The sequence below is a fragment of the Columba livia genome, chromosome 4 (assembly GCF_036013475.1).
Source record: "Columba livia isolate bColLiv1 breed racing homer chromosome 4, bColLiv1.pat.W.v2, whole genome shotgun sequence".
Taxonomy (NCBI): domain Eukaryota; kingdom Metazoa; phylum Chordata; class Aves; order Columbiformes; family Columbidae; genus Columba; species Columba livia.
The window spans coordinates 14,706,995-14,723,361 of NC_088605.1; positions in this window are offsets into that span (position 1 = coordinate 14,706,995).

Consider the following 16,367-nt stretch of genomic DNA (forward strand, 5'->3'; position numbering starts at 1 on the left):
TCCTTTCAAATGCTATAGTTGTTTGTACTCAACTTGTGGTTTTAAATAACACAACTGTCAAATATGGGCTTGGGTAAAAGTGCCTGAAATAATCTCCTTGGCATAATAAAGGATGTGAATTGCAATGAGTATCTCTCTGGCCAAGCTAGAGTTTGGGGAAAAGGAATTCAATGGTAAGTTCCAAGTAAACCCAGAGATATATTTGTGAAATATTTTGAAATTGCCCATCGAGGTAAGCGTGCTTTTGGGAGAAGGATGCACCCTGTCGCATGGCTGCGTGCTGTTAATGTGGGATTACCAAAAGCACCAGCAAAGCACTACTGATTCCTTGGACTTTAAAAACTTGAAAAAAACTACTTTATTTCTGTCTCTTCCATTTCAGCTGATATGACAAGATAACTTATTCAATGTCTCATGTCTAATTGGGGCATGAAGGAACAACTGAGCAATTGGAGCAGTTGCCTTTCTGTATCTTTTCACTCATCTATGTTTCAGTGTCACTATCACACTCCCCAGGCATTAAAATAACATGTCATATTCTGTCTTCATTTTTTTCCAAAACAAAATCAAGCTCCAAATTGCAGAGATAGGAAGCATGGTTCCTGCCCCCCTCCCCCCTCCCCCCGCCTTATTTTTTAAAATTATTATCTATCTATCTATCTATCTATCCATCTATAATCTATCTATCTATTTAATTATTTTTAAATTTTTACTTCCTATTCAAGCTCTGAAATTATTTCATATGAAGGGTTTTCAAGCAGTTAAAATTAGCCTAGCAGTATGTTGTGTACCTCATTATCAAGTACTTAAGACATAAATACAATGTTCATCAATACAGCACTGAGTTACCATTGTCCAGCATGGATGCACAGTTCTCATTAGACGTTATACCTGTGCAGTTCAGAGGATCACCATGACAGTGGCTGGCTAACGACCTTTTACCACCCTGAGGAGCATGAGCTTCTGGCCTGGCATGCAGTTGAAAGGAGGAGTTAGGTGGGACTTGCCACTAGTCCAAAAGGTGATGCCCACCCTCAGCATAACAAACTTTGAGCTGATGCTAAACTCAAAGCTCGGCAGGAAGCAAAAGCCAGGAGCCAAGACAAGATGCTGTTGGCTAGGTGATCACTTATCTTTTCCTTTGTGTAATGCGGCATGTCTGTATGAGAACTGAGTACCTTTTGTTGGGTTCCTGTACACATTTCCAGTTCAGGTGTTTTCCACCAGAAGTGGCACTAACCTGGTGTTCTACTCAGAAAGATTAAGTCAGTGTCTGAGACAGAGACTCCTGAGCACTGCTGTTGTGGTGTATGACTGCAGCTTAATCTTCAAGCTTTTTGTTAACAAAATTAACATATCCTGTGCTTGAGTCTGACCCAAGACTTCTGAGTTTTACTGGTGATACTTTAACCAATTCAAATGGGACTTGATAAATTTTAGAAATAGAGAAACCCATTAAAACTCACATGGTCATCAAAAAGACCTCTGCATATGTTTATGCTTTTTGTAGGTACTTTCAATTTAAACATTTTGTGATTGGTTGGTCATATTTCCTTGAACAGGTTACCAGAACTAAGCTTTCAGTTAATAAAAGTATGTGCTGAATGAACATACATTCACTGTAAAGCTTAGTAGCTAGATTCCCATTTACGTAAATATAGAGATTAAAACACACGGGATGTGTACTATATTAAATACATTAAATATATATGGTAAAACACGTCTAACAATGTGTTGTAATATCTGAAAGATTATACAAAGATTCAGCATTAGAAGAGCTTTGTGGGGTTGCACAGCCAGCACTCAAAATTAAAGAAATAGTATAATTTCTATGCAGGCAAACTTATTCAGATTCCCTTTTTCACAGTTTAATTTTTATTTACATGAAAAAAAAAAAAAGAAAAGCATTAGCATGCCTTGAAAAATACATTCAGTGAGTGGGATTTGCTCAGAAACAGTTCATTCTTCCTTCACTGTTCAGTTCGTGCCTCATCTTTTTAGTGTATGTTGTTAGAAACCTGCTTTGAAGACAGAATAATTACTTTCTTGACAGTCTTGACAGACTTTCCTATGGCATCATCACTGTGGTATCTGAGTGCTTCATAAACATGAAATAATAAAACTTCTCAGCACCCTTGGGAGGTGATGGTATGATATTAACTGAATTTGACTGATGAGGAACGAAGGGATTCAGGTAAAAAGCTTCCATTAATTATGGGAGACCACTCTAAGGTGACAAAAATCTAACTTTTCAGAGTGCTCATCCTTCTACAGCCCTCTATCCAAAGCAGAGCTCTCTTTGACTTCTGTTAACAAATGTAGTCACTTTTTCTTTTTAAAAATCAAAATGTTCTATTACCCTAAATGTTTCATTTGAAACCTCTCATCTTTGGGAACTCAACAGAAGGTGGACAAAATCTCTGCTGTGATTATGATGGGTTACATGGTGGTTCTGCACGTGTGGAAGAGACCCGCACTGGATGCTCTGACACAAGGTAACCAGCAGCTCTGAATCTGAAATCCTTGGGTACCTTATTTCTCAAGGGAAAACCTGCATTCTGACCACTGAGAAACTCAGCCTAAGTCACATCTCCCAGTTCTTTGCTGCAAGGTTGGGACTGAGGACGTTGAAGGACTCTGGAGTAATCTGCTAGGAGGGGAGTTCTCAGAGTCACAGCTGGCAAGATTCCCCTAGAAGTCACTCTGGAAACTTGCACCTCAGTTTATCTAAGCAACTACAGATCTGTGGGATTACATAGTTTGCATAAAATTTTGAAATATTTTCACAGTAGAAAAAATATCCGTAACATAAATGACATTTCTGTGTCCCATCTTAAGTCCTTAAGTCTTTGAAGTCTGGGTGCTGGGATACTATATTTCTGCCTAAAAAGGTGAAAATTATTTTCACACAGTTAAAATATATTTAAAGATGTTTATTACATAGGCAAAATATTGTAATAAGGCCTCCCACTATCAAGAAACTATAATCCTTAGTATCCATCTTAGAAATAACTGAGTCACTTGGGCTGAGGCAGGAAACAGCAAAAATGTTTTTATTGGTTTGCATTCTTCGTTTCCAAGTGCAATAGGAACACAAAAATGATAAGAAATTGATTAGTAATAGCACATGCAGAAATGTGATATTTTACTAGCAAAAGGAAAAGGAGTGCTCTGTTAGTAAAATTGCTCTATTTAGGCACATGAATCATATTTGTGTACATATATATATATATGAATTTCACCTTTTTTTTACACTGGGGAGATGGTAAATGCAATTAAAAAATGAATTACTTTTAATTAATTTACATAAAATTAATTATGTCAAAGACCATGAGAACTTCTTGTTTGGTCTTGTTTATACTACTGATCATCAGGCAATACCAAGTATTTCAGTACTTGGAAAAAACGTTTAGTGCATGTAACAACAAAGTGAGTTTTCTGCAGTGACAATGATATGGAGAGAGTCGAATTACTCATTTAAAGTCAGAAATTGTGAAACATAGAGGTTTCTGCCATTCTCACTGGAGAGAAAATTTATTTCTCTACACCAAATTCAATTATTTTTATTTATTTATTTATAAAGGATACCAGTCGGGAGGCTCAGAGGTTCATACTTCTCCATGTCTTACCCTTCCCCACAGCTAAACTCTGTTGCTTTTGAGGGACATAAAAATCCTTGCCCTCTTTGCACTAAGTAAGGTGCTGAGGAAAAACTGTTATTTTCAGTTCTTTACAGGCATTTTGACAATTCCCAAAGCATGAAATTTGTAATCCTTATCTTAATGGGGAACTACAGAACATGTGGGAGATATGCATGCAAGTCTTGGTCTCCCTGGGGCTCAGAAGTAAAAGATGAGACTGATATTAATCCAGTCCAAAGAGTTCAAACCCAGAAAGATTCTCCAGCCTTACTCTTCCTTTCATACCATGATCACAAGCCAAGGAATTTGTTCCAAAAGAGAAAATAATTCTGTTTTGTAGAAATATATCTAATCTCACTTTACAGGCTCAAGGTGTTAGTAAAGCTAAGTTGTTGAAGTATTTAATCACTGTCATTTCTCTGAAATTTCATCTTTTGTGAAATTTCGGCTACTTTGAAGTTGAGTTGTCTAATTTCCATTTCTAGTCATTGGATCTTATTATGTCATTATCAGCAAGGTTCAAAGGCCTCCCACTATCAAGAAGTTATTTCATGTATTTGTGATCAAGCACTTATTTTATAAGTTGAGCTCTTTAAGTCTCATATCATAGGGCTTATTTTTCCTGTCCCCTAGTTCATTATTTTGGCCCTCTTTTGAACTGCCTTTGCATTTTCACATCCCTCATCTGTAGAAAACAGAGAAGATACAGCATTGCCAGCAGTGTTCTTACTAACACTGGGTGTTAGTCTGCAATTGTTTGCTGACAGAGCCTCTAATTAGTCTGTCACTGTTGATAGAGTCTCTTATGTACTGTTAGTGTTGTTACATACAAACATCTCTGAGTTAACTTTTATGTAATATTCCTCTTTTAAAATATAGAGGAAATATGTCTAGCTGTATACAATGTATTGACCATTTTGCAAGCAAACCTACAGGTTAGCTTTATATGTTTATTATTGCTTTGCATTTGCTTTACTCATATTTGTTTTATGTATTTAATATGTTAAAATGAGTCTGTAAATTATTTTAATCTCATCCTGTATATTAATGTATTTTAACTCCCTCCTGTATACTACGGGAAAGGTAATTTTTCTGACATGGTAGTACAAAAGCTAAATATGCCTACCACCATACTAAATGAGATCAAAAGCATTTGACAAACAAAAGGTGAACAGGTTCTTCAGTATAAAACAGAAAAATGAGTGTGTCAGTGTCTTCTTATGCTAATGTCACATTTTTGGCTTTAACTTTTTATTTTGTTCTTCAGTTTTCTTTTCTAAGTTTAGTCCTTCAAGACACGGAAGGACTACGTATCACTGCTGATCATGTAAGACTGTTTTTGTGCGGTTACTGGAGCTGTTTTCATCTTGGCCCATGTTTCTCGGTGTACACATGGTCCATCCTGCTGACCGGGTACAATTCAACATTGTCCTCCACCAAAGGCCAACCCTTCCCAAATAACAAGCCATTTTCGAACCTCATAAGGCTGCTGAGGGGACAAATTAATTAAAAATCTTTTATAAGAATTCAATGTCTGATACTTTGAATCTAATGGTTAAGTCAGCTACTTGGGCAGTGTGTTTATGTATATTTGTGTCAGGAATACACACCAAAGGGCAGTAGTGTACTTCACCACTGCATACATTGTGTAAATGTAGATGATTACTTCAAATAGCCCAGACTGACTCCTGGAAGTGCATGGGATGAAATAGTGACTAAAAAAATAGCTTTTTTAAAGAGAGATGACTCTATGATTTTTTTTTGAAATGAGAACTTCTCACTTAGAGCAGCGAACAGTGTTACTGGAGGAAGGCTGATTGGAAGCTAACTTCCAGCAAATACTTCATTCCACTACTGCTCTGTGTATGCAAGAGACTGATCTGGATAATTTCAATATTTTCAGTATATTTTTCCCAGAAAATGATTATTGCTTCTGGACACTCAAATAATCACTTTAGTAAGTGCATGGAATGTCTAAACCAACAAATACATCTGTTTCAGATAACCTAATGTATTTTGTTGGGATTCTCTTGTAGCACCTAGCTCAAAGCACACTGAAATCACTGAAAAGTAAACTCCTTAGCTGTGTGCCGCAACCAGGCATCATGGTGTTAAATATTGTAAGAAAAACATCATCATCTTATGGACAGATAGATGGAGTGTGACTTCAATTTTCTTAGAAGTTATGGCTTCTGATTATTATTTTATGAAGTGACTATGTTTTCTATTACGAGAAGAAGCACAGCAAAGCCTCACATATCTTATTCATTTCTACATGTTAATGCTGCTGTCTTTAAAAATCCATTTCTACAGCTTACTAAATAATCACTAGAGATATATGACAAGAGAAAAATAAAATAAGAAATAATGTTTATCTTGTCTCTAACAGAATTACTTTTTTTTGAGATTCAGAGAAGCTTTTGCTCTTAAACAAGTATTAGTCATATTTGCCTACAGCTTTCTTTCTCATTCTGGTTTACAGGGACTATGCCAACTTAGATTTGGCTTGTACACTGCATATAAACAGAAAGTTATACAACTGAGACTGATAGAAATATTTGTCACATTTTATTCTGATTTTATATATTTGATTCCAAACATTCTGTTATGATGATTGAAAGACCAGCATTGCACTCACTGCTGCCAGTTCTCATGGGTGAGTCTTCTAATATGTGTTATTTCTTTCTAACAGGCCATAACCCTAAAATCATGTGGTTATGCAAGATTCAGCTTTCCTTTAAAAGGGAATTATGTTTCTAACCCTCAAAAGAAATCTTGAATAAATAAAACTCATATTGCTTTAAAAAAACCAAACACTCCCCTAGATAAATAATGAGGGGTTTTAAAATTAAAAATACAGATTATTTTTAAGTTTAAAGGTAATGGAATATAGATTTAGTGACAGATATATTAACAGTCATGAGGCTAACAATAGAGACAACCTAAAATTAAAACCAAAATATTAATAAGATTAATTTGCCCAAATACAGAGAAACCTAGAAAATAAACTCGCAGCAGAAACTATATTCTTTCAACTTCATCTTTAAGGTTTTATTAGTCTAGTTAGGTGAAGAAATCTCATGTTTGTAGCTTGATTTTCCACTACTTCATATCTCTGAAATAATCTCCAGCTATGTGAAAACGTAGTAAAATGCTGTATGCAGATGAGTTGAGCAGATAACCAGGCTAGTGGCTGTTAAAGGGGTGGTGTACTAACTTGGGGTGACACGGATTAAAAATCCGTTTTAAACCCCTCAACAAACTATTTTCTATAAGTGAGTTACAAATTACTCCAGCAGCCTTGAATGTTCAGTGATTTTTTTCCCATCCAAAATCTTTGTAAACGCTTCAGTTCATTTTAGCAATGTTGCTTTGGATGTCCAGATATGGAGGTCAGTGAGGTTACCTGCAGATGTACAGACACATACAGTGTGTTCCCATACTGGCTTTCGTAGTTGTCAAGAAAGTGAGGGAATGGCAGGAAGATGTGCCAGAGGAGGTTTAGGTTGGACATGAGGAAAAGGTTCTTCACCCAGAGGGTGCTGGAGCACGGAACAGGCTCCCCAGGGAGGTGTCACAGCCCCAAGCCTGACAGTGTTCAAGAAGAGACTGGACAACACCCTCAGACACACAGTGTGAACTGTGGGGTTGTTCTATGCAGGGACAGGAGTTGGACTCAATGATCCTTGTGGGTCTCTTCCAACTCAGGACATTGTATGGTTCTATGAGTGATGTGGGGGCTTGAGTTTAGTGCTAGAGCTGAGGAGTTCAGGTTAACGTGGGTTTTCTGTTGGTGTTTTTTTATTTTTTTTTAATAAAAGGGCAGGGATAGGCAGGAGTGAAGGTTTGGAGAGGGGAAAAGGAGGGTGAAGAACAGATCTAGGCTGAGCTGGAAGCTGAAAACTGGCATTAAAAAGGTAAGAAAACTATTCAGTTTTACCTCTACTAAAATTAGCCAGCCCTGACATTTTGTTGCTTTTACTTTGAATCAGACTGAGGAAAGCTGTAACGCTGACATACTCTTACTGAGAAAAGACATATTCTGGAAGTGCAGACATGGGCTTCGAGGTAGAAGGATGTGCTTTGCAGCTTTGTTTCCTGTTTTTTTTTTTTTTTTTTTTTTCCCCTTTTCTCCTGCTTTCCTCTTGCTTGACACTGTGATTGATACAATATCATAAATAATTGTTCTCTTGTATTTTGGAGTAAAGTTCACAAAGATTTCAAAATGCAGATGACACAGCACTCCAGTATTCAATGAAGTTTGTTCAGAAAGAGTTGAAATTGGATAACTTGCATTTCCAGCTACTGTTACATATTTAAATGCAACCTGTTTCACAGTGTTTTCAAACCAAGTGTACCTAAGGGGTTGTCAGAAAATAATGAGGTTCTGTTGAGCCAGTACAAGTAGTCTTGCATTCCTGCGGTGAAGGCTCTTGTATGAAATTCTCCCCGGAATCATATCTGTTTTCAAAGCTGACTTTAGGAGACCAACTAGTCGAAGAATGGATAGAAAACAAACTCATAGAGATGTAGATTGAAATGGCTAGTGTTTTAAATACTGCTATATACCTTCACCCAAAAAGCTGCCTGATTACTCAAGCTTATGTGAAGTTAATAGTAGGGGTAGAAATAACCTATATCCTACAATCAGTAGAGACAGAAGGATCTAGGAGGAATATATGGAAACAAACATGTTCAACTTTAATGTTCTTATTAGTTGTACATGAGTGGGGCTCCTGCTGAGCAAGGTTTATTTGCACTTTTAACCTACATCGACATCACAGGGAAAATTAACTTCTGAGCATCATTCTGTAATAGATTCAGAGTTGTGCAGTTTGTGGTGCCAGTCTCATACGGCTCTAACACAGACACGTCTTTGTGCTTGCATAAAATTTGATTGGCTTTGTGTTCTAATGCTGTAGTATGACTGAAAAAGTTTAGTCATATTATTCTATCCTCCAAACACTAGGCTGTATTATAATAATTTATTTTCTCTGATAGCTGCTCATTCATTAGAAATGTTAAGTACCTGTTTAACTACTAATGTGAAGCAGATGACTTGTTGCTTGTGAAACGGATGTGAAACTGGGCATAAAAAAAGTCTAGTAGGAGATGTGTATTTGTCTTCATCACTTGGAAGAAAAATCTGGAATGTTTCTTTACACCAGATTATGTGGTTATAGCTAGGAGATTTAAAAAAAATTCTCACCTTCCTATGGAAAACAACGGATAATTACTTTATCATTCCAGAGAACCTTCAGTTTCACTGTGAATTTTTTATCAGAATGTCCACAAGGTTTAACTTATCATAACTTTTCCCTGTCATTGATGGTTCTTCGCTAAAATTTGGCCTAAGGTAGATGTGGGTGTGCTTGTGTTGCCATTATTATCTGCTTGCTCTTTGAGTGATCTCAAGTCTGTTTTACCTCAGAAATTAAAGAGAATTACAATGCTCAACTTCTACTTTCTCGTGAACTGGTTTCCCAACACAGATCCTTAAGTGAATATTGTTGCAGGTTGGTTGGGAGCAGGAATGATTCCTAACATCTGGAAATAAGAAGTTGAAACAGCAGGTAAGGAGAAGGGGAACAAGATGTGTATTTGATGCAAATAAGCAGGATCAATTTGTATAGCGAAGTCTGGGAGGAGATTCTCTGTACTAGGAGGGAATATAACAGGAAAGGAAGAGTTATTTAAACTAAACAAAATTGTCAGAGGAACAAGCGTGTATCAGCATATACATTTGACTAAAGCTGCAAGGTAACATGAATCAATGAAAAGAATTTGTGTAACACTTTCAAAGGAGAGAGCAGCTGGAGGGACAAGCTGTCTTCTTTTACGATGATGGAAAAAATCGTGTTAGAATCAGTTCACTGCTTAAGAGAGGAAAAAAAAACAGAGTAGTGCTCTGAGGTACCTAGGAGCTGGGGACGTACAGAGACTGGAGACCCAAGTCCATCCTCCAGCACAGAAGAAGCAAAGCCACATATTGCTTTTCACAGGAGAGAGGCCACCAGCCTTTACCATTTCTTTACTCTCTAAGAATGGATTTCTCTTTATGACAGAGGAAGATGAGGGGTTTGTTGGCACTGCAATAAATATCTTTTAATACCAACAAATACCTTTGATAAATCCTTTTTTTTTTTTTTTTGGTAATACTAACCGATTTTGAAATATATCTGTTTTAGCAAGACAATAAAGATGTGGATGTAAAAAGGTGTTTAAAAGCCCAGCATCTTAATGAGAAGCTCAAAGTTAATAAAATAATAGCCTATTTTAAAGAAGAGGAAATAAATTCAATACTTATTAGTATTAAGTTAATATAGCTTAGAACAGCTTAGATCAGTGTGTATATAGCCCTGCCCTGAACTTATGCCTGCAGAGACTTAGAAGATAAAATTTTCCAAATAGAAGAAAAAGGCATATGTGTAATCACTTAAGGGTTGGAGCTATTTAGGTGGAATGTTTTTTATTTGGTCTGTTTATGCCAGGGAGGTATTTGGAGAGAGGCAGGAGCAAGCCAGAGCACAGAGGGAAAAACTGATGATGGCAAAATGTGCTATGACTACAAAAACACAAGACTTGAGAGAGTTTGTGATACAAAAACACAAGACTTGAGAGAGTTTGTGATAAAGTACAGTCTGGTTAGATATTGATAAATTGTTTAGCGTGCTTTTCCTTCAAGAACGCACTCTGGGATCTGATACCACCCGAGTACCGAGTATCGCTTTCTTCCCACCAGCTGCCCTGGAGGAAAGAGTGACCTTTCCCATTTTCCAGGTTTACTTGACTCAGAGTGTATATGCTGTGCCAAAGAAAATGAAGCTGCTTTTTGACCTACTGTGCAGATATAACTTTGTAAAGGATCAAAACCATACAGATTTGTAACAATTGTGAATAAACAAATTAAACAATTACACAGTCTGTAACAGAAAGGGTGAGAGGCTGGAAAACCTCCTGTTCTCCTAAGCCTTGTAGCTGGGTAAACAGACATAAAGTAGCTGAGTAATATGTTCAGGGCTTAGTCTGTGAGTATGAACTATAAGTGTTTTGGGAGAAGTCAGTTTTGTAGGGAGATCTGTTTGACATTTAAAAGTAATAATTTATTTCTAAAACGTGTGATGATGTTTCCAACAAACATGTTTTATCCCTTGCTTCCATTTTAAAGTTGTTAATCTTCCCCTTTTTTTTTTTTTCCCACTTTTTGATGTCAAATCAGAATTTAGGCTGGCATTACACTCTTGAAACATCTGGAAACTTTAAAACATCTGGAAACTTTTAATCCATAAGGAAAAACCTTTGCTTGTTCTGAGTAAATAGAAGACCATAAAATTCCTAAAGGTTTGTTTGTTTATTTATTGTCTTTCATATCTGGGAAGAAAAGGATTTTTATGCTTTTTTACACTGTAGTGACACATGAGGACATTCCTTCCTACCACCAACTTCCTTCAGAAAACACGCCTTATGCTAATGGCAGTTGATTCCAGTTTATTAGAAAATATATTTGCTATTTAATCACTGACTTCAGTGTTAGAGATCTGGGTTCTTGGAGTACACAACCCTGACTCCAGCTGTGCAGGAGAACTTTGATCCTGTCACATCATTTTCTGTGATATTTGCTAAAACTGATCAACTGGTCTTGTAAAGGAAGTAAGGCAGACTTAGATGTAAACTTCCCACTACTTATGAGAAAATATTTCACTGGTATTGGCTATTTTTCTTATTTTAAAATCTGTCTTAAGAAAATTGATGACTGGAAGTGCTTTCACGTGCTACATAACAGACTGGCAAAAGCTTAAATCTGAAATTATTTCCATTAGAAAGTAGGTATTCGTGGAAAACAAACATTGGCACAATATACAACACTATAAATATACTGGAAATACCAGTATTAATGATTGTTAAAAATTAACTGATCTGGATCCAGGTGTAGGTACAGGCTAGACCTATGTTAGGGGGATAACAGGGGCTACATAGTCCCCAAAAGAGGTTATCATATAGCATTGAATAGTGGTGTTTTTTTTTTCTTTGGCCAGAGATTTAATTCTGCCCCTGAAAAGTCCATGTCTCAAATTCACTGCTGGTACACATCTCAAAGTCCTGAAAGGTTCCTATGTAAAACACCAGTTAATTAGTTAGCACACCCTTCTAAAATGGCCAAAGGAGACTAACCATGAAAGAATTCTTCCAAGAATCCCCTAACAAATTTCCTGACAGTGTTTTTGGACAAAGTTTGGCCACATAGTTCCTAAATTATTCTATCCTAGCTATTAATTCTTGATAGGAGACCAATTAATATTTGAATTTAGCAATCAAGCAATGCATACTAATTTTTCAACACAAAAATACAGAGCCTCTTCAAATAAGTGACAGCATGTTCCCAACACAGCTTGCGCTAAAACTGCAAAACTTTAAGTAGGAAACATATATAGTAAGAGCTGTGTATCAATAATAGACCTGAATGAACATCAGCCTGTTTGTCAAGGCAATCGGAGGTGGGAGGTAAGGGAAAGCAGGAGCACTTCTTCCCACCGCAGTGTGCTTGTGGGAGTCTGACATTACGGACATGTATGAGCAGAAGCACATATATAAATGTGCTTATAATATGCTAAAGGCTAAAGTGATGTATCCTGGAGTTACATAGCAAAACTTTAGCTACATTATAGTTACAGAGATATGCTATATCTACATTATAACTGTTTCAGAATGCCTAAAGGGAGTATTAGAAAATATTTTTTTCTTCTGAAGAGGTTGCAGTAGTGCATACTGGGAAACTGAAAGCTATATTTTAATAAGAATTTTAGAATCTGATGCTATCACACGAAAAGTTCAGTCCTTAGGATAGCTTTCTGACAAGAAAAATGCAATAAAAAGATTGAGCTCTGTCACCTGATACTTTTGATATTCTGGGTTCATTTACAGTCTAACATCTCTGAATCTCTCATTTTATCCTCTTCCTTCTTCATTACTCACCCCTATTGCATTACTGATTTGTCATGCTGCTACAAAAGTAACATCACATTTATTACTTACAAAAGGGGGGCTCACTTTTCTACAGTTCTTAACACTAGTTAATTCTATCAGAGAAATTTCTGAAACAACTATAGGGAATAGGGATAGATGGAGGGAAAAATAGGTCTATGGAGGGTACATCATCACTTTCTAAACTGTGTATTAATTTCTTCCTGTTTCAGCTATTCATGCAGGATTAAAGGCATCTCTATTTATAAAGAGATTTAAGAACAATGAGGAGGGATGAGTATTTGTACAGGAAATAAGGAACAGCATTGGCAATGCCTTTGGAAATGAATTAAAACATTTTATAGATAATTTAATTGAATCAAGTAATGAGCTGTGAAAAGCCATGTTTTTAATGCATGTCAGGAGCACTTGGATATTTAAATGTTGTCCCAACTGAGTATTCATTCATATCTTCCATTTAAAAAATACTTAAAATTGCCTTTTAGCCATGCAAGAGCTCTCTACTCTTCACTTCCACTGCTAGGGGATTTGAGCATATATGAAAGATTTCAAGTCAAGTGCTACTGCAGATCCATCAGCATGAAACTACCATAAGCTCATTGTTTTGTGTTTTGTCTTTGCAACATGGCAAAATGAAAACCAGATTATTGATTCAATCTAATTTAATTCATTTCTAAACTGAGTTAATATAGCACTGAGTACTGTGCACAATTTTCAGACTTAGTTATATAATTATGAAAGTAAAATTATATTTAAATTTGATCTGATTTACTTCTATGTTATAATAGGTTTTCTTTAGACTTTTATGCAAGGATGGAATGGGAAATGTAAATAAAAAAAGTATTATTGGAAGTGATACTTCCATTTTAATCTCAAAGGGAAACAGATGCCATTTAGAATAGACATTTGCTGGCATCAAATGATTGTTGAACTTTAGAGGCTACAATGCTGCAGATTTTCCATTCTGACAACTCTGCAAAACTCTAGAAAATGTAAAAGGGTGACAAAATTGTCAAGCATAACCAAGCAAATGAATTCTGATTAGGGCTAACAGAATTCTGCAAAATTTGTGTCAACTGTTGACAAGTAGGACTAAAGTAACAAGTAAAACTCTTCCATTCTGAAGTCAGGGCTAAATGAAGACACATTTACTAGGTTATGTAGTTATCATTGCCAAGTCTTCCTTGTGATAAAAACATTCTGGTTTAGGAGTTATGCATAAAAGATTTAGTATTACAGAATTACCCTTTCTTCTATTGAGAACATAGCAAACTAGAAGGTGAAGCCAGCTCTTCAGCAGCCCTAATGCCCAAAATTCTTAAAATAATAATACAATAGAGCAACATTTTCAGGTCAGACAGACAAGGCCTTTTCAGTTCTAAAATCTATTATAAGGAAGGCGGGCATTCCATCAGTTAAAATAAAACCAGAGTATGGACTGAAGTAAGATATTTTTGTCATCTGCAATGCTCTTTAAGAGGACTGAAAATTATCATCACTTTGACAAACCTTGTTGATTTTCCCCCTCTGAAACTGGAATTATCATTGCTGATTTTGTTGCAGAATCACAACTTTAGCTGAAATGACACTTTATCCTGCCAAAGTAGATTTGCTCATGTAGTGCACCTGCTTCATCACTGATGTCAGCTGAGCCCTGGAAGGGGTGATTTCTAGATAAACACTACTGTAGAACCAGCCACGATGCTATAAAACTTATGGGCAATTGCTCTGTTTTAGCAGAAAAAAATAAAAGGAAAGAAAACAGCAAGTTTGAACTAGTGAGACTGTTAGTGCAGCATTTACCAGCATTATGGGGGAGAGGTTAACCCCCCAAGACACCAGTATCAACATGTTCTAACTGCTGAGGTGGCCCACAGGAACTTAGAAACCTTCTCTATAGCCTCAGGCACGTCCCATATGTGCATCTGACAGCTCCCTGCAAAAGCATCTGGGGCCTGACCTGGTTTACAGGGCTGAGTTTAAAAAATTAAATGTGGTGTGAAAGGCCTTGCAGCTCTCTGTTCATACACACGCTAGGTAAGTCCCCAGCATGTCAGCTGGCTAGCAGGGACACAATGGCCCTTCTGAGAGGTTCTAGCAGAACACTGCACACAGTGAAAGGCCAGGACCTTATGCCAGAGACGATTTCTTTCTACTGTCTTCGGCAAATTCTCAATTAAAAAAAAAAATATACAGTCATTTAAACTCAATGAAGTGTCTTTCAAATCTTAACTAGTGAAGTAATGATCATATTTACAGTCGAATCAGTAGTGTTATTTACAACAATACTTTGTATAATTCTGTCAAAAACATTAGAAGTAGCAAAACTTGAAACACTTTTTTTAACACTCTTTGCTAAGAACCAATAACTGAGGGATGTATTGCTTCTCTTTGATTATCAACCAGACCAAGATTCAAGTTTCCACACCCACTACCTGTTCTATGTGGTCTTCTACACAAGCTTTCTCCTGAAATACTGCTCATCCAAATCCTGTCCAGCTCCATGGACTGTTAATGTGCTGCTGGCTGGTCAATTCAGTTGTGTGGGGTGCTCTGCTAAAGGCACAACAAAGGTCCTACTCATTCTTCAGATCTCCTTTGCATTTATTCTGGAGAGATAAAGAGAGACAATTAAGCAGAATGAATGTGGAGTGATTCTTATCCATGTGCCTTTGGATCCCAGGTTACCCTGTGCAAGTTAGAGGGAAGGTATTTACATCTTCAGTTGTCGAAGCAGGAAGCACAGGCCCAGGTGGCATATGTACTAAACTAAAACCAAAAGTTATCCCAGCAAAGAAAAACAAGCTGCTAAAGCTTTTCTGTTGAACTAAAAATAACATTTTTTACTAATTACTTAATGCTAACTCTACAATATGATAGTGCCTATAGATTTGTCTTTTAAATAGCCATTAACAGTAAAAAGATAAAGTGGAAAAGTGGCACAGAATTAATGAACAGAGATTTTACATCTCACGGACCACTGTTCAGACTTTTAAAATAAACTGAAATGCTGCATAATTTATGACGTAGGGTTAAAATAATCTATTTCAAAAATTAAACAGAGTTGAAGGGTTAGTAGAAATTTATTAGACTTGAACAGAATTTGGCATCTTTGAAGAAATTTACATTAGGCTAAGTAAGGAGTGTTATTAAATTAAAATTAATGAGCAGAGAAGATGTACTCATCTGTACTTTTCCTAGTGATTGCAGGTAACCTGAGATGAAAGAAAAATAAATGGGTTTCTAGAAGTTCTAGTCATTTTTGCCTAGATTCATCTTATTTTATTTCAGCCATCAAAAACGATACAGCCCTAATCTTAGATAGTCATCCAAACTCACTCTGTAGTCAGTGGAGAGAAATAGCTGTCTCCAGAGAGCTATTCATTTCATCTTAAGATGGATGAGATGAATTACATTTTTCAGTGGCCATCTCTCTTCATTGACTGCGGAGGAGCATAGATGGATAAATTACACTAAGAATGGGATTTATTTTCCCGGTCCTTTGTTCTCCAAAATCTAGATGTCTAGTGTAAGGATTGGGCTACAACAATTCAAGGCTTTTTACTTGTTGTGAGTCTAGAGATCAACTCATTGAGGTTTTCATGGTTACCATCTCTACAGGCATCAGCAGCGCTTATAGGGTAATTACACACAGTTCCCTTTGTGGCTGCTGTTCCAACCAGTGCTCTGGCAGCACAGTCAAACCCCTTCCATTACAGAGGCAGACTGGATCCTTGTTATTTT